This window comes from Protopterus annectens, chromosome 11.part0 (assembly GCF_019279795.1).
Source record: "Protopterus annectens isolate FY-2018-M chromosome 11.part0, PAN1.0, whole genome shotgun sequence".
Taxonomy (NCBI): Eukaryota; Metazoa; Chordata; order Ceratodontiformes; family Protopteridae; genus Protopterus; species Protopterus annectens.
This window is the reverse complement of record NC_056745.1, coordinates 1106403633-1106423893: the sequence shown is the minus strand read 5'-3', so window position 1 is coordinate 1106423893 and position 20261 is coordinate 1106403633. Positions and strand designations below refer to the sequence as shown.

The following is a 20261-nucleotide window of genomic DNA, read 5'->3' as shown; positions in this document are numbered from 1 at the left end:
TGCCAGGACTGATTCTAGATTACTATATCATCTAGGAAACCAGGAGTATATTATCCTGCTCCTGCTACAATGCTCTCATCCAGACTCTCAAAAGCACCTGGGAAATTTTTCATTCCAAAGTGAATTTTGATGAACTCACAACCAGAAAGGTATAACAAAACTGATTTATTCCTTCCTGCAGATATTAAGTGCACTTGTTAATAATCTTTAGTGAAGATAACAGTAGTTGGATACCCATAGCCACCACACTGCTCTAAGGCTTCATCTGTCCTGAGCATTGGATAGGCATCCATTACTGTGTGGCTAGTTGGCTTCCAACAGTCTACACACAACCTGGTGCTGCTGTTCTTCTCTTGCATCACAACTGCTGGCAAAGTTCAGGGACTGTTGGATTCTTCTGCAATACCTCTCTCAAGGTTTGCTGGACTTGAACAGGCATCCTGTGGGGAACCATTCTAGTGGGCTTTTAGATCCATATGTCCACATGGTGCTCCAACAACTGAGTACATTCTGGCTTAACAGTGAACATGTCCCAAGACTCCTATAGTACTGTTCTTATTTCCTGAACCTGTGTATGAGATAACAACTGTGACAGCACTACCCCATCTACTGATGTGTCAGACAGAGCCTCACTATGACTGCACCACAGGACTTCTCCTGAAAACCAGTGCAGATGGGGAGTACCACCATCTCTCTGTCATGGTACAGCTTCCTTATTTTGACATGGTTGAATCTGTGTTCTACCTTCTGCTTGGTAACTCCACCATGTAGTCAACATCACTTATCTTTCTCACAGTAGTACCAGGTCTCTCCCGTGCTGCCTGAAGCTTATTGTGTTGAACAGAATGCTGAACTGTATATTTATGGGGTTATGGCTTTATGGACATGCAAACATTTTTACTGGTGTTCTGTTTGGGCTAGGGGTTCCTAATCCAAACCTGTGATCTTTGCTGAGCTCTCAAATCATTCCTTATAGAACTTAAAGGTAGACATATGATTTGAGAGCTCAGCCTGACTCAGCCTTTTCTTTGTGATCCTCCCCAATTCCCTTTCCAAAAAAAAAGTTAAGTATTTTTGACAATTGTGGTTCAGATTCAGTCTTTGCTGCAGTCTTCTTACACTTCCCTTCATGTATCCCATGGCTTCATGAGCAAATCTTCCTTTACCAGGTTAAGGTAATATCTGTGTGATAGTTTGGAATAGTGGCTGCCTCCAGACAATCCATTATGACCATGGTACCACCTGTTCTATCTGGATCTTCATGGGACTACTGTACCACCACCTTGTTAGTGTAGACATTTGTACAATACATGCTCAGTGCAGTCACACTGAAAATAGCTAATTCCATGACTTGGATGCATACTAGTAATCTTGGCTTCCTCCTTTGTCTATAGCACCTTCTGTGATGCCTTAGACTGCCCCATTGGGTTCCCTTATTCATGCATCAAATACCACTTGTCCATTTATGGTGTAGTTGTGCCCTACAGACTACATAGATGGAACCATTTCTACCCACCTCTTCAGTCATGGTAAATGCCCCATCTGTGAACCAGATTCTCACATTGTCAGGCAAAGTACTAACTGCCTGGTTTTCAAAAGTAGTAATTTTTCATCTGCCCACTTACATATTAAAATAAGTACTTAGTTCTGCTAAGAATTTTCTGACCTTATCAATTGTTTTTCTTTTATGTTATCTAAATTTTATTTATTTTTTTACTATAAGCATATAATAATGGTCTTTTGGCTTTTCCCGGTTAGGGGTCACCACAGTGGAACTCTGGTCCACTAATGATTGGCGATGGGTTTTTATGGTACTGAGTTGCCAGCCCGATGCCCAACCTTCAAAGAAGGCACAACCATTCATGCACGCACCTATCTGCATGTCTTTCAAACGTCACTCATAAGCATCACAACTTAAATTGTAACATTCACAAACTGTACTTTCAAACAAGACTATGTCAGGGGTAGGGTGAAAGGGTATGATATACAGTGTAGAGGTGCCGATCAGACCCTGCAAGCAGTTTTGGCAATCATTTCACAGTCCTAATTGTGACTGCAGCTGTTTATTTAGTGTGTGTGTGTGTGTGTGTGTGTGTGTGTGTGTGTGTGTGTGTGTGTGTGTGTGTGTGTGTGTATGTGTGTGTGTGTGTGTGTTAGGAACTCTAGCAAGGAGCTATTACATCACTTTGCTGTGGTTTAGTAAGTGTGTGTGACATACTTTAACAAAGAATAATTTCCAAGATACATAATAGCTCATTAGTTGAAGACCTTTTTTTGGCAGTCATTGAATTGAACAAAGAAGTATTTGCTACAGTTTAACAAATGTGCTTGATACAGCAAATATTTGTTATATATGCATGTATGTATTTACAAGCTCAACATTTCAAAACTTCAAACTTCAAATGATTGACACCATAAGGTCAAAGTTCTGAAACTTCAAAATTGTAATAAAAAAAAATAAAATTATATTTTTTACATTTTTGCACCACCTGTCACACTAAATAAACATTTATATCATGTAATTTTCTTTGTAATTAATCTTGTAATTTTCTTGTAATTTAATCATGTACTCAAACTTTGTATTGTAGAGCTTTTCTCCCCGGGCCTCCACTGAAAATGGGCTCCCCAGTTAAATAAATAAATAAATAATATGCACAACCATGCCTATTAGCAGATGAGTTAGAAATCTCACCCATTTTTCTGATTTGTTTGATGCTGATTACATACTCACACATTTAAATAGCAAATGACAAATATAAAAACTAATAAAAATAAATAAATAAATAAAAACTATTAAAGCTAAAAAATCATACCCATTTATAGTAAGGAAAGATTTAGTACTAACCTTGGTTTCGAGGGCTAGATTTTTTACCGATGTTGCGTCTTCTGTGTGGCGACATGCGTGAACGGGCATTCCTTCGTTGAAGGTTGTGCGTTAGGCCCGGCAAGCCAGCACGCAAAAACTCTACTGCCAATCATTAGCAGACCGGAGTTTTGCTGTGGCGACCCCTAGCCGGGAAAAGCTGAAAGACACAAACTCACAGATGAGTGATACAAATGGAGCATGACTTTTTCATGCTGCTGTTGCTTTTCCCTCTCCACATTTCAGCCTCTCTCTGTTCATGCTTTAAGTTTCACCTCCGGCTCAAGCTCTAGTCTGGCTTCAGATGCTCACAACCTGTTTCTTTCATGACCTTTCCTGTTTTTCTTTATAGGCTTCCCTTGCCAGTTTTTCCTGGCTTGTGCTCCACATGAGATTACATGTATGGCAATTGCTCAAAGTCTGCAGCTTGACAGAGTAGAGTACAGTAGATGCTCGTTTATTGCTGCTCACTCCTTGAAGGAGCAGTGTCCTTGTGCTTATACTTTCCAAGAATACAACCTCCCAGAGAAATAGTGAGACATAGGTTCATAGATTCATATGTGTTTACTAGGCTAATGACCACAAGGGCCTTTTTAAGCATAACCATGCATCCCAAACCTCTAACAAGTTCTTGTACCCTTGGTAAGTGTAAGCAGGGGTGTGGGAGAAGAACCATTTACAGGTTCCATTAGAGACATACGTGCCAAGCCAGGGATGAATTTCCTGTTCCCTATTCAATTGTCCAAGTTACACTTGAATTGGGTAACTCTGTTTCACATGGATGGGGAACCATTACAGAGACGGGGTAGTCTCTGGGATACATACCTGTCTCTCCAGCAGGTCCTATTTATATAACAAGCAAAGTTTAAGTCTTTAGAACAGGTAATTCTGGTGCTGTTTATTTTGTGGATATGCAGGAGGTCCATCAGAGTGGGTTCTGACAATGCCCTGTACGCCAGGCATAGATCTCCTCTCAACAGCCTGTAGGAGACAAAATACAGGAATAGGGCCTTGAAGTGGTCTGTATAGGCCATGCTACTTATTCTCTGTATTCTTTTAGTGAGGAACCTCTGTGGACATTCCAGTTTCTTGGATATGACTGGTTAGGTACCTACCAAAGGGGGCTCTATACTCAATGAAAGGTCTGATGAATGCCAAATATATTGGAACAATGACGTTCTTGGACCCAAATACCATACCTTTGTTTATAAGTTGTGCAACACAGAATGATTTCCTCACTAATGTAGACATGTGATGGCTAAAGGCTAGATTACTATGTGTGTCCCTAAGTCCCTGACCAATAGGTCAACTCTAAGGGGTGCGCTGTCAATATTTTAGCTACCATGGGTGGATGTCTTCCTGAAGGATACTAGTATGCATTTCTTGGCAATTAGTTTTAGCCCATGGCTCTTACATCAGTTGTTTGTCTGTGTCAGCCCTTCCTGGAGAATATTTGTGTCAGTGTGGAATTCAATGACAGCTCCTAATTTGCAATCATCTGCAAATTTAGTCAACCAGAGCAGTCTATGGACCAATCCCTGAGGGGCACCACTTGTGATTGGCCGCTTTGTAGAGGTGGACTCCCCAATTCTAAATTCCTGGCTCCTGTCTCTGAGCCAGTTGGCTATCCACCAGGTGACATATGTGTTTGTACCTAACCTCTTGAGTTTGCCAACAATGTCTGAGTTAAGTATTGTGGCAAATGCCTTAGCCAGGTCAAGGTAGGCAGTGTGAATCATTTTGCCCTCATCCATTGCTTTGGTGACCTTGTCAAAAAAGTCCACCAGACTGAGTAGGCATGACCTACCCTTTATGAAACCAAAGTGAGTCGGGTTCAGTATCTGGAAGTTTACTATAGCATTATTGATAATTTCCATGATAATTCTTTCATGGCTTTGAATATAAGATGAGTGAGGCTTATGGGTGTGTAATTTCCAGGGTCTGTAGATGGCCCACATTTGTGAAGAGGGATGACTGTTGCTATTCTCCATTCATGAGTCATGAAGCCTGTTTGGAAGTTGTGCTTAAATAGCAATTCCAGACAGCCTGATAAGTCATGTTTTATGCTATTTAGAAGGCATCCTGGGATACTGTCTGTGTCCATTGATGCAGTGTTCTTGGTCTTAGAGAGAGCATTAAGGACCTGTTTTCTACTGATAGCAGGGGGAGTTATATTTGATGGTATTTTCTGAGGAAAGGTTGAAGGGGAGAGAGGGGTAAAGTTAGAGCTGCATTTATCAGCCAGTAGGTTTGATAAATCTTCTAGCACAGTATAGGTGGCTCTATTTACAATGAGCTCTGCACACAACTGTGTATTGCCTTTGAGTTTGTGGGCATAGCTAAAGAATGCCTCGTGGTTCTCCTTGGCCTGGGAAGGCAAATTTACCTTAAATTTGGTTTTGGTAGACTTTATTTGTTCTCTGAGTTCTTTGTTTATTTTAGTGAAAGTGATTTTATCCTGCTGGGTGCTGCACCTCCTAATTTTTGCCATAATTTTCTTCCTTCTGTTATACAACGTACTGATTTTGTGATTCCACCATGGCAGTTTGTTTTTTCAGTTAGTTCTGTACTTCTTCCTGGTGGGTACAGCTGCCTCTATGCAGCTATTAACATGCTTGTATAGGGTTTCTGTGAACAGTTTGGCATAGGTAGCAGTGTTGTCACAGTTTATGGCTTGAAATTTTGCCTGGTCATCACTTAATAGCAGGACGTTAGCCTTAGAGTAGTTCCTGAATATTCCAGGGTTAGCTGGGGTTCCAGGTTTTTTTTGTACTTCAAAGGAGACTATTTTCTGGTCTGACCTTACCAGGGAAGACATTACAATAGGGGGTGTGCAGCACTCTCTCATATTACTGAGGACCAGATACAGTATAGTTGCACCCAGGGTTGCCAGACGTCCCTATTTGGGCAGGACTGTCTCGAGATCAGCAGCCTGATCCCGAGTCCTGCCCTGCCGGTTTAAATCCCAGCCAGCCTCCGCTTTTTTTTTTTTTTTATACCTGGCATACAGGCCAATCAAAAATCGCTAAACACGGAGCTTCTTGTGCACTGCATTAAACTAATTCATCACTAATCTTTGGCAGTGTATCTGCTCTCTCTCCTCACTTTTAGAGAACAGTTTACTCATCCCATGAGGAAGAAACCTGATGCATGATCTGAAGGTGAAGATTTCATATGCAGCAACAAACCCTACCATGTGTGGCTGAGATCACAGGTGTGTGGGGTGAACAAGACAACATTATCTGCAAAAGATCAATATGTACTTCCTTACGTCATCAAACTGGATGCTCCCAAAGCTATGTAGTAGTTGATGATATCCTGTCCATAAAAATCAAAACTACAGGGACAGACAAAAAAACATTTTAGGAAGAGTTCTATTACTATTTTGAATTTGCTTGGCTTTAAGGTAAGAATGTGGCATAATTCTTGCTCCATAAGTAATGGGACTCTTTGAAGTACAAAATACTGTTGTAACTCCTCCCACAAGACATTCTATGGTACACTGCCATATACCTTGTCCAGGTCAACAAAACATGCGTGCCAAACTTGAAAACTCTGTCAAACCCCTTTAAAATCTGCTCTGGTACACTCAACTGGTTTAATGTTCCTTGGCCAAGAAACAATCCACAGTGATCCTCCTGATTCACTGGCATCACTGGGTAGGCTTTCTCAGGGAGGCTGAAGAAGCATGTCCCTTGACTTTAAAACACCCTTCTGTTCATCATTTTTGAGAAAGAGGGGTGCCATCCTAATTTACCAGTGCAATGGCACTGTCTTCACCTTTGGCTCATTATTGAAAAATCAAGTTAACCCTGAAAGCCCAACAAAATCTAGCTACTTCAGCATTTTGATATGGATCTAGTTCACTCTCACTGCCTTACTGCCACCATCACCACCACTGAGCTACCTAATTACCACAGTGACCATGGCTATACAAAAATGCCCAGGCTCACCAGTTGTTTATAGAGCTAGCTCCTCAATGTGATCTCTATTCAATGTTAAAGTGCCACCATCCTGGATAATAACAGCCTAGGCAATGTCTTGTCACATGCATGGTACTCGATGCTTTGTCAGAACCACTTTGAGATCATATGAAGGTCATTCAGCATGGCCTCACCAAATTCATTCCACACTAAAACCTTCACTTCGGCAGCTACAACACCTACTACATTGCCAACAGTTAGGTAACTATTCTTCAAATCAAGAGACTCTCCTCTTTCAGCCAATACAAAGAATGCCTTTTTTCTTTAGACCTCTCCATCCACTGGTGTCCATCAGCATGCCCTAATTTCTCTGCCTTGACAATCATAGTCCACTTTCTAGTTGCAAGTTCTTGACACTACCTCAGCTACTGAGGTCATGAAGTGTCAATTTGGAATAGAAATCACTGACATCTCATGGTGTGAGTAAGTTGCTCCATCGGTGGGAGCTGAACTTATTCTGCACAGAACATCCAATAATAATTCCCAGAACACCTTCACCACTACATGTTTGGGTTTTCTGAGTCTGTCTGGTTACTGCCTGTTTACCTAAACCAACTTAATTCCAAAAGAAGGTCTGTTGATAGATCATCATTTGTCTTAACCTGACAATTCAGAACAGATATGGTTTATACAAACAAAACCTACTTAAGTGAAGGACACTTAAGTGGACCCAATAAATTAAATGAGAATGAAACAAAGACTCCTGTGAAGTGGGGAGGAAACCCCTCATGCCTCTTGTATGAGGGTTTCACCACTACTAGCCTATTATAATTTACTCTGAGTCTTCATAATTTTAGGATTAGTAATGGAATCTCTAACATTGAGCCTATCAGACTGTGTGGATTTGCATATGTGTGCTTGCATAACCAAACATTGCACAGAGAAAGAAAAAAACAGCTAGAGCACATGCCATCAGGTCTGATAATGAAGCTCTATAGCTGACCATCAGACTTTGGCCTAAAGTGTTTGAGTATGGAGTACACTTTTTTCCTTCTGCTTTACTCTTTCTGGCTTCCCAGGTGCCCCTATTTATTGCTAGGTCTGTGACGACCGTTCCCTGGCCCAGTAATCAAGGAGCCTCAATCCTCACCACTAACACCAGGGAGGTCATCTCCCAGAAGAGGAAAGGATAACTAATACACACAGTACAGTACAATTTCCCTTAAGTGCACACAGAGATCACAGTCAGTCTGGGGCTGGTTGCTCCCTTGCTCTCTAGGTCCTCAATAAGACTCCCTACTGGCACAGCTATAGGGTCTAGATCTCAGCCTAGCTGGCAAGCTAAACTCCAGTACCCTCTCTGTCCAACCAATGCTTCATATCCCTGCTCAGGTAGCTGACACACACCTACACTTTGAGATAAGTATTTATACAATTCCACAGACACTCCTGGGAAAGGCTGGATGAGATTCTCCAGCTGTGCCCCTTTACCCAGACTATACGGTAGTAATTACTGCCACCACCAGCTTAATAATTTATCAGCTACCCAAAGGCCCTCAAAAGGGTTTCCAATTATTACTGTGCAATATTATTATCCAATTGGTAATGTGACTATACAGTCTAATGCTTATTAGAGTGGCCTATTACAGTAGCCTCTATAAATATGCAATGTACTCTAGAACCTACTTCTCTACACAAACCAGCCACAGGTAAAAGTTTTTTTAAATATTTAAAAATAAATAATTAAAACACAAGACAATGCTACTACACCACAGAGATATCTAAGTTCAGAGATCAAACAGAAACTTAAAATAATACAGTAGGACAGGTTTGATGTCAAAGAAAAACACTTACTCTAACTTTCTAATCTTTAGCTAATCTTAAGAGAAAACACAGTACTATAATCTTACTTACAGACATAAAGAACAAGCAGTGCTGAGGTTGATGGTTCAAGACAAATGCTTCCAGTCTCTCACTGAACAATAGTTTTTAAACACTAACCAACAGCTCTGATGAGGCCCTCCCAAATTACATCATGTTGACACTTGGTCTGGAGTTCCCAGGCAAACAAACTGCATTATTTAGCAAGCTAACACCTGCTCAGGAAACAATAATAAAAGGCATTTCACATATACACTCTAGCAGAAACCAGAGCAATAAAGTACCTTCCACATGTAAATTCTGGCCCTTAACTTTAACCTTAAAACAATAGGCAAGAAACCTTCATCCAGACTCACTGGAGCTGACTTGTAAAACATCAAAGAGATTCATAAGATCTTTTCAACTTCAAAAGACACATTTGAAATGCTTGGCTTGGTTTTCCTTACAGCATATGGCAATGTTGCAACAATCTTGAAGTTCACATTTTACAGTGTTTTCTTTCATTTAAAAACACAAGCCTGTGTTTTACATTTATTTATACAATTGATAGAATTATGTATCAAATTCTATTTGACTAGGCTGGCAACCTTCGCCCATCTTCCTCCAATCTTCACATCTCTTCCCCCTGGGGAACTCAAGCAAGTTTTTCAAGTTCCCCTTGAGAAACATCGCTTGAGAGTATCAGGTCTATCTGGGTGTACCTCACTCCATTCCCTGTCTTGAGAGCCCATCTGCATTTGCATTGCTACTCCCACTATGATGCTGCACTGACATATCATATGCTTACAACCCCAGGCTCCATCTTAGCAACTTGGCATTTTGCTGACTGGCTCTGTTTAACCATGTTAGAGGGTTGTGATCTGTCATCACAATGAATTTTCTTCCATACAGATAAGACTGAAGTTTTTGTAGTGCCCACACTATGGCTAGACATTCCTTTTCTACCGCTGCATAGCATTCCTCCCTGGGTTGGAGCATACAACTGAGATAAACCACTGGGTGCTCTTCTCCCTCTGAAGAAATCTGGCTAAGTACAGCCCCCACCCATAGTTTGAAGCATCCACCTGCACAACAAATTCTTTGCTATAGTCTGGACTGGCTAACACAGGGGGTCCTCCCAAAGCTTCCTTAAGCTTCTGAAATGCCTGCTCACATGCTGGGGTCCACACTACCTTATCTGACCTGGTCTTCCTTGTCAGGTCTGTGAGGGTAGCAGCTATGGTACTATAATTGGGAACAAACTTTCTATAGTACCCTGCTGTCCCTAAAAATGCTCTCACCTGTGTTTTGGTAACAGGTGCAGACCATGCCTGAATGGCCTCCACTTTGGCAGGTTCTGGCCTTATCTTACCACTCCCCACTCCATATCCTAGGTAGGAGACATCTACCATACCCACCTGACATTTGCTCGGCTTAATGGTAAACCCTGCCCTCTGTAGTCTGCCCAGCACCTCCCTGACATGCTGAAGATGCTCTTGCCAGGAATGGCTGTAGATAGCACTATCATCCATATAAGCAAGGGCAAACCCTCCTGCTATGCTAAGATATGATCTACCAGCCTCTGGAAAGTCACTGGGGCATTCTTCATCCCAAAGGATATCTTTGTGAACTCATACAAGCCAAAAGACATCACAAAGGCTGACTTCTGTCTAGCACTGGGAGTCAAAGGCACCTGCCAGTAACCCTTGGCATGATCAATGGTTGCAAGATACTTAGCCCCACCCAGCTGCTCTAGGGCCTCATCTGTCCTAGGCATGGGGTAAGCATCTGACTCTGTGTGACTATTTCATTTCCTGTAATCCACACAGAACCTGGTGCTGACATCCTTCTTTGGCACCAGTACCACTGGGGAGGTCCAGAGACTGTTGGACTCCTGAATCACCCCTAGTTCCAACATCTCCTGTACCTCTTCCCTCAGAATCTGTTTGACTGTCTCAGGCACCCTATAAGGGGCCTGCCTGACAGGCCTTTGGGGTCCTGAATCCACCTGGTGCTGCACCAGGTGGGAGCTCCCTGGTTTTCCAGTGAACATGCCCCCAAACTCCTACAACACTGCCCAGATTTGTCAAATGTGGGTAGGAAATAGCTATGGGACATTGCTACCCCTTCGACTGAGGTGTCAGCCCACACCTCATTGAGGAGATCAGTCACAAGATCTCTCTCAGACCCCTTCTGCAATCCACTGCAAATGCTCAGCACAAGGGCCTCCCTATCATGGTAAGTTTTCATCATGTTAACATGGTACAATTTGTGCCCCTGCCTTCTGCCTAGCAGTTCCACCATGTAGTTAACATCACTTACCTTTCTTACCACCTTGTAGGGTCCCTCCCAAGCTGCTTGCAACTTGTTGTGTCTGACAGGAATGAGAACCATCACCTGCTGCCCTACAGCATACTCTCCTAACTCGAGCATTCCTGTCATACCCACCTTTTTCTGTTGTTGGGCTTCTGCCAGGTTCTCCTGGGCCAGACCCATGAGTTCCCTGAGCCTTGTCCTGAGGTTCAGGACATATGCCACAACAGACTCCTTGAGAGACTCACACTCACCTTCCCACTCATTTCAAATTAAATCTAGAGGTCCCCTCACCCTATGCCCATACAGCAACTCAAAGGGTGAAAAACCTGTGGATTCCTGGGGTACCTCTCTGTAAGCAAACAACAGATGGGGCAAATATTTGCCCAACTCCCTCTTAAACTGATCTGCAAATGCTTGTAGCATGGACTTGATTGTAGAGTTTAACCTCTGAACAAGACCATTAGTCTGGGGATGGTAGGGGGTGGTCTTCATGTGCTTCACCCCACAGGACTTCCAAAGACAAGCCAGCAGGTCTGACATAAAATTGGCACCTCTGTCAGACAGTATTTCCTTTGGGAAACATACCCTGCTGAAAATCTCTAGCAAAGCATTTGCCACCTTCTTGGCCTCAATGGAGGACCAAGCCACTGCCTCAGGGTATCGTGTAGCATAATCTACAGTCACTAGGATATACTTTCTCCCCTGTGGAGCTTGGGGTACTCAGAGGACCCACAATACCCATACCTACCCTCTGAAATGGCTTCTCAATCACAGGCAAAAGCATCAAAGGAGCTCTCACTGTATCTCCTGCCTTGCCTACATTTTTGCACTGCTCACAGGTCCTGCAGTACCCTGTTACATCTCTGGAAATTCCAGGCCAATAGAAGTTTTGCATAATATGCCTCTTTGTACGTTTTATGCCCATATGACCTGCAAAGGGAATATCATGGGCTATGCCTAGAAGCACCAGACAGTAAGATCTAGGCACTACCAACTGCTGTACTCTCTCACCTTATAGCCCTCCCTCAGGGGTCCACTTTCTGTGCAGAATCCTTTTGTTCCAGTACACAGATTCAAATAATTTTTGAAAAATACTATTTAAATAATTAAAACACAAGACAATACTACTACACCACAGAGATATCTAAGAGCTCAGAGATCACACAGAAACTTAAAATAATACAGTAGGACAGGTCTGATGTCAAAGAAAAACACAATCTAACTTTCTAATCTTTAACTAATCTTAAGAGAAAACACAGTGCTATAATCTTACTTACAGACATAAAGAGCAAGCAGTGCTGGGGTTGATGGTCCAAAACAAAGGCTTCCAGTCTCTCACTGAACAATAGTTTTTAAACACTAACCAACAGCTCTGCTGAGGCCCTCCCAAATTACATCATGTTGACACTTGTTCTGGAGTTCCCAGGCAAACAAACTGCATTATTTAGCAAGCTCACACTTGCTCAAGAGACGACAACAATAAAAGGCATTTCACATATGCACTCTAGCAGAAACCAGAGCAATAAAGCAACTTCCATATGTAAATTCTGGCCCTTAACCTTAACCTTAAAACAATGGGCAAGAAACCTTCATCCAGACTCACTGGAGCCGACTTGTAAAACATCAAAGAGATTCATAAGATCTTTTCAACTTCAAAAGACACATTTGAAATGCTTGGCTTGGTTTTCCTTACAGCATATGGCAATGTTGCAACAATCTTGAAGGTCTGCCAGTCTATCCTACTGCCCCTGACTATCTCCATTTGAAGGCTCAGGTCTATGCACAACCGAACAACATCCTGCAGGGGGTCATGCCACTCACTGTTTCTACATATGAATTTTTTTCACGTATGACTAAGCCCTTGGTAATGCCCCTCCACTGCATTTGCCTGTTACATCTGCGGGCTACTCACCATTATGGACCATGCTTCCCTACAGGGCACATTTAGATGAACTTCCTATCCCTAGGATGGGCACACCCATCCCTTTCTACCATTGCGTTATACACCTGAGCCGCTAACCAAACCTAGAACACCTGGGCTAAGGTTTTATATATATATATATATATATATATATATATATATATAAATGTGTGTATGTATATATATATATATATATATATATATATATACATATATATATATAAATGTGTGTGTGTGTGTGTGTATATATATATATATATTATATAAAATTATATATATGCGCATTCATATACATGAATATGTATAAATATATATATATATATAGATTCTATGTACACACACAAAAATATATGCATATATATGTGTGTGTGTGTGTGCGTGTGCGCGTGCGTGTGTATACAATCAGATCTATAAAGACAGAGGGAGAAAAAATGAAGTAGCCTCCATTCTTTACAAGTAATCAAAAAGCCACATCGGTAATATTTTATGCCACTCTAGGCACTTTCTAGGTGAAGGCTGCCTGATGGAAAGCTGACCATAATGGCGTAAGGTCTTTACAAGAGCAATATAAGGTGACACTAATAAAGTGGATAAGATATATTCACTAGTGAAACTGTGCAAAGACAAAAAAATGCAAGTAGCTAAAGTGAATCAAAAAGTGTACCGGAACTTTTCAGAAAAAAGAAGTGTGTAGGAAAACAAGGTGGTACAATACGAACGTGATTTAATGAACAGCTCTGAGGTAACATAATTAAATATTCCTAACAAGCAACGTATTGGATGCACAAAATATCCAAACTAAACAGTATACATTCAAGAATGTGTAGGACAGCCATGAATATGTTTTAATCAAAACGTTAAAGAGCAGGAAAATATTGTCACTCATCGGAAATACATTTTCTAACTGTTAGTTTAGCTTAAGATGTATATATCAAGTCAGAATTGAACAACCGCAGAGCTGAGGTGAGAGGTGGTGGTTGTTTGATCATTTCTATAAGGGGTTCAAGGGCTCAGGTATATATGTATGTGCATGGTGAACCGACTCTGTGCGTGGTACTAGCTAAACAGAGAGGGGCCGAGAAAAAAAGTTAGATAACTCAATAGTGTAAAAAAAAAACGCGTTTCTGCTTTGCAAACTTTATTGAAGTGAATACTAAGTGAAACGTAAGTGAGACTCAGTGGGACTGTGGCGCTATTCAGCGCCAGAATATTCAGAAAAACGTGTACTAGTTTGATTATGTTTCTGCCTGCGTGTGTCAGTGAATGTGTGCATGAAAGCTGAATGTATGTGTATGTGAAAGCAGAAGAGAATGGCTGGGCGGCGGGGGGCAAACAACTTGAATACGAACGTTTCACTTCTACCGCATATGGCTACCACACACATTTTTTTTTTACTTCGTGGTTGTGCCCTTAATCCGCAAATATGGCAGCAGACCTAAATTTAAGACACTATACCTCTCAAGTGTACCACATTTGGGGTCTTAAAAAGATCATGTTCCTCAAAGTTCCACATTGAAATGGCCTGTCACACATTCAGTGTTAGGAAATTTTTAACTGTTATCCATGGTAATTATAACTGAATCATGTTTATTCATTAACAGATCTTTTTTATAAGTAAATCCAGAATATTTTAGCAATCCTATGACTTCCTAGTTGAAGTTGTTAGTAAGCCATTTTTGTGTGTTCCACATTTTGCCTGTTTGTCCCACATTCTGAAGGTTAGTGTTCCTCGTTTTGGAAAAGTAAGGTTGAGATCTATGACTGCGTTACAAACAGATGGTGGCCAGAGATGGCCATTAACTGGTGAGTGCACATAATACATGCATGAGCTCATTACTTCCAAGGGCTCCAAAGGGAGATTCGTGCCTACTGGACGTTAATGAAGTCAGAGACTGAAGGAATATTCCAAAATACTTTTTATTGTCTGGAAGGCACTGTGATCAGCTGTTGGATGCTGGCCGCTGGCCATTGTTCGATGCTTCTTTTGACGGTTGGTACAGTAATTCGAGTCTCGGTAAAAAAGAACCTGGCCTATTAAAGCTATTATTTCACCCAGAGAATGCATGGCAGGTTGTGAAGAGATTAAGTACAATACTGTCTTCGAAATTCCTTGGTATAAATAACAACAGCTGTTCTTTCGTAGTTGACAGCGTGCCAGCCGCCCTTCTGTAGGACTCCTCCCTGTTACCGGTGCGCGGCCAGCCAATGAGAAGTAATCCAGGACCTCACGGGACAACCTCGGTGTACCTGATGTGGACTGAGGTGTGCCCCTGATTTTCTCTTCTGCATGACTGAGTGCTGTTTGTGTGTACCTTCTAGCCTCCGGGGTTTTGCGTCCACACAGGTAAGTGTCCCCTTCACATTTTATGCTTTATTGTGTACTGCTATATGCCGTATGTGTACTGTTTTAATATACATAGTGAACATGTAAGTGCAGAATTACTGGGATAGACGTGTAATGGTAAAAAATACTGCGATACAGGGTTTTTAATTTGTTTAGAAAATGTACAAAACGATTACAGTTATTTTTTGACAATTGTTTAGCTCTTCGTCTGTTGGCCTTACTATATAGATGCTGTTCTCCTGCTGTATACTTCCCTAACTATACTAAACACTCTTTCAACGTTTTTGTACTTAATTTTAATGGAGACCAGGAATCAAGGACATACCCCCTTAACTATTTTTCCCTAAATATAGGGTAGCAGTATATGGAATGTGATAGTGCAAAATCAAGCTGAAGAACACTGGCTTTCTCTTCTTTACATTTTCATACTACGATTTGATATTGTATAGTTTCATTGTTCATTGCAGACCATAAGTCCACTTTAAGGGTTTTATAATCTGTTGCTGATATGGGGGTGGGGGTGGGGGGTCTGAAGTATTATTTAGCACACTAACTATGGGACCCCATACACTGAAATATGACAGCTCAAACTAACATGGAAACTAACTAAAATTCTTAACTTGTTTTGCCTTGTCTGGCCTAGGTTGTGGCTGAAAAGGATTCTCTGGTGAAATAGTTTGTAAAAATAAGTGTACCTTTGTGGGTATATGTTGAGAAGAGTAGATGCTGTCTTTGTTTGACATTTAGAGAAAGGATTAAGCAGAACAATCATCTGGCCACTACCTAGTATATATTTTATGAAAGCAAGATACCAGTTAGCAAATGAACACTGTTGAAGAAACATTAACAAGACAATTGTAGCTTTAATGTAATGCAAAACAAGTGGCAAAAATTGCAGACATTCAGTAATTATTTATTTCACATTGGACCATGGTACAATAACACAGCAGAACCTGTAATACTAGATAGAGCCTTTATAGTAATGAAAACATCCTGTTGTGGATCATGATTTTCCTTCTTCCCTTTGGCTTTGCCATGTATACCTGTTTGTGATTAAGCGTAGGATTTCCTGAAACAGGCCTCTGTGTTCTTTGCATCTGTTTAATACTCAGCAGTTTCAATATTAGACTTTATTCTACTTTTCAATTTTCCACAAAGCTATTTTTTTCCTTATTCATTTTCTCTTTCAGTACTTCCCACCTATTTTTTTAAAACTCTTCCTAGGGCTTGTTCTCACTTTGTGGCTGCATACTTCTTTCCTTATCAACTGTGTTTGGTGAGCCTTGCCCACAACATTACCTTTTTCACCAGTGTAGTATTATTATCCTTGCCACATTCCAGTGGCATCTTTGATTTTTAATTAAACTTCCTTACTTAAACCTTTGCTTTCTCAGCATATGTTACTTATCTCTCTCTCATGTATATGCCCACTTAAGATTTTCATTTACCCCATTTTCTCTTTGCCCCTATTACTGTACCATTCTTTTAGGTATCATTGAGTCAGGAGCATATGCAGTGTCAATCGGTGCTGGTCACTTTTTCCTTTTCAGAGTCCCCTTTTTAGCCAGTTGCAGCTATTAGCATATATTCCAGCATTATAATATTGCTGTATAATTTAGGCTGAGATTGTCACATGACCTGCACTATTTGTAAAAGTATAAGAATGTTGATTTTTATATAATTATCTTCCATATTTCTTCAGTCACATTTAACACTTGCTTTAATGCAAGCTTTCCTGAAGAGAGTCTATAAACTCTGGACTTTGTCTGCTCTGCATGGTACTTTTGGCTGAACTTTCAGGTATTTTTGTCTGGTTTTATAAATATATTAACATGAGTATCTTCAATCAAAATATTTTATATATCTATTTGTTTTTTTGTTTGTTACAGTTTGTTGACTGAATTAGTCACCGCTGGGCAATCTATGTTTTTAGAATGATTCTGTGGAGAAAGCTCATTAGAAATTTGTAGTCTGCAGAAATGAACAAGACCGACTTAAACAAAGCACATGGAAATGTGGGATATGTCTTCTGTATCACCTTGCAAAAGGCAGACTGATGTCTCATAATGAAAAATTTATATTACTTACATTTGTTCCTGATACACTATCTTTCGTTCTTTCAAAAGACAAGTGCTCCCTTCTGAGATGAGTCCCTCTTAGTATTGAATAATACTGTTACACAGCTAGTGTATTTCAGGTATCTACATTCACAAATAAAGCATCACAAAAAGTTATCCTTACCTCTGTCACTGTTTTGTGAAATAGACTTCTCATGGATCTTAGCAATATCACACATTTTCCTACTTTTATAAGAAAATTATTTTTGTTTCTGAACTGACAAGCAGAATCTAAATGCTTGATAAATTATTTATACCAACCGCAGTCATACAAAATACAACTTGACTTGCTCATAAAAATGGCTGTCCCTTTTTCAGGTGCTTTCATTTGGCAGCATTACGTACTATGAGATTATTTCCTCCTGTTTTAACTGATCTTAATTGCACTGCCTTGGTTTATAACTGCATTCAGCACAAATATACCTAGTATTTATTACTGAATGTTTTTATGCATTTGAAAAGAAGAGGTAACATCTTGAAAACACAAAACTCCTTAATTAGCTAAAGTGAGACAATGCTACAGGACAGTACTAGCATATTTTGCTCCTGGGTAAATACATTTTTACTATTAATATAAACTTTATTCTGTTTTCATATTTATGCCAGATCTGTAATACTGGGGGGAGTTCATGAAGATATCTTGATGTGTACACCTCCATGTACATGTTGCAGTAACCTTTTAGTATTCAGCAACCATCTCAAATCAGTGCTGCACAATATTGTAGCATGAAGGCATGCAACACCATGTTGAACTGGCTCCACGGCTATGCTGATTGCTAATGAGGCATTCAAGAAAGGGGCATATGGTAATTAGCCTGTGTTCTCTCCCCCAGAACCACCTCTAGGATGGCATCTACATGCCGAATGAGTCAAGAAATTGCTTATGCATGTAGATCAGCACAGCTGAACACAACTAAAAGGCCATGTTCAATTACCTACCATGGCCATGGTTCAGAGATAGGGGTTGGGGAGCCACAAGACACCAGGGATATTTCAGCACTGATATGCCACAACGACACCAACATCAATACAGGGTTTGTGGTGTGGTGGAGAATCACTAGACACCTGGGATATCTCAACACTGAAATACCATAATGGCACCAACATCATCACAGGGATTGGAGTGGGAAGGTGATACTAGACACCAGGGGTATTTCAACACTAAAGTGCCATAACAGCTCTGATATCAGTACAGTGATCTGGGAGTGTGTGACATACTAGCCATCAGGGCAGCTACAGGTGTGACATGATGACATTTAAACTTTTACAGTGATTGGATGGTGGAGGGAGCCACGGGAAAGCAGACAAGTCAGAAGGACAGGAAAGGAAACTGTGGTGTGTGTGTTTATTTATTTTTTTTTGTAGTTCTATGTGTAAAAGAGTGACTGTGCGGAATGCCAGTGCATACATGAGCAGCAATGATCTGCATGTTGGGGTAATAACTGCAATTCAGAGACATGCAAATTAGCTGATAATGAGGTCTTACCTTGTCAGGGCTAACATATCTCTGAATTACGAAGTACTGCATTGTGGGAACAGTGCCTTTTTGGCACAAACATATCTTCTAATGAATTCACAGGATTATTTTTGCTATGCTTTAATGTACTTAACTGTTAAAGAACCATGATTTAGTATGTGCAGAAACATTTCCACACACCTGCTTATTTATCAGGTTACTGAACAAACAAAATGTTCCAGGAAGTGGACATATATTTGTCTTCACACATTTTTGGTCTGAAAGCTCTCATTATTTCTCTTGTGCTCTTTCCTGGTCTCTTCTTTCCTTTGGATTTTATAGCAGATCTATGTGTATGCGATTGTTATTCCTCTTTCGTTTTTCTGCCAGTAAGGATTCCAGCCACCTGTTTCCTTTTCTTTGTGGTTGTCTCACAACCCTTTCTATTTCATAATTCCTTCTATAGTTATACTGCATGCCTTTTGATAGCTTTTTACCAACTCCAAAGAGTTGTTGTACCATTATGTAAATAAAATGAAATAAATAAACAGATAAAATGAATAAGTAAATAGCCTGGCAGTATAGCTCAGAGAGCTAGGGCAAGGGACTGCTAGTAACTGTTGTACTGTAGTCCCGGTTTTGATTCAGCCTGTCTTCAATTGCTCACAGTATGGCATTTTAGTTCAGTTAGCCAGACATTGTTCTTGCATTACTTCTAACAAGAAGAACATGTGCTACATTGGCTTATTTGGTTAATACATTATTTATTTATTTGTTGACATTTGTTTACGAGAAATGTCCAGCTGGGCACAGGTGTCCTTTTTCAGCAGAGGCCCATGGAGGAAAAATTTCAAGGTAACAATTTAAAGCAATCAATATTTATAATAACAAATTTTATAATGTAGTTTCAGCAAATGCATAGCATAGTAGTCAGAAGAGTAAAATGTGTATTGATGTTCATAAACAGCAATATACAATCATTGAATTGGATATTTACAGCTAGGTGAGTGGTGTATAAGACAGGTAGGAGTAATTTAAGAAATACATTAGAGTGAGGTATTAGAGAGTGATAAGCAAGTTTAAGTGTTAATAGAGAAGTAGCGATGGAGTAGTAATTTGGTTGTGCTAATTAGGAGTAGGTATAGTAGTTTAATTAACAATAAAGTGAAGTATTAGAAGGGGATAAGCAGGTTAAGTGGTTTAGTACTTTAAAGGGGGGTATAAGAAGATGATAAAAGCTGTTAGGAGAAGCTATGCCCAGATAAGGAGCAGGGACAAAGCCAGGAGACAGAGAGGAAGTCTTTTAGTAGTGGTTTGAAAAGATGAAGGTATGAGATAGACCTAATTGACATTGGAATGTTATTCCTGTTCCAAGTTCTAGCTACATTATTTTAATAGAGACTGGCCTCAGCAGCCCTTTGTGATTTGTAGATGGTAAGCAGTTTTTTATCATTTCACTGA

General features: G+C 40.4%; 1 protein-coding gene across 7 annotated transcripts in view; it reads left to right on the top strand.

Annotated features, from left to right (window-relative positions):
- The first annotated feature begins 15083 nt into the window (after window positions 1–15083).
- LOC122815712 (troponin T, slow skeletal muscle-like) overlaps window positions 15084–20261 on the top strand; it is a 361457-nt gene continuing 356279 nt past the window's right edge. For all 7 annotated transcript variants that reach the window (XM_044088451.1, XM_044088450.1, XM_044088449.1 and 4 more), the window contains exon 1: window positions 15084–15227. The gene's annotated coding sequence lies outside the window, so the exon portion shown is untranslated. The remainder of the gene's footprint in view (window positions 15228–20261) is intronic.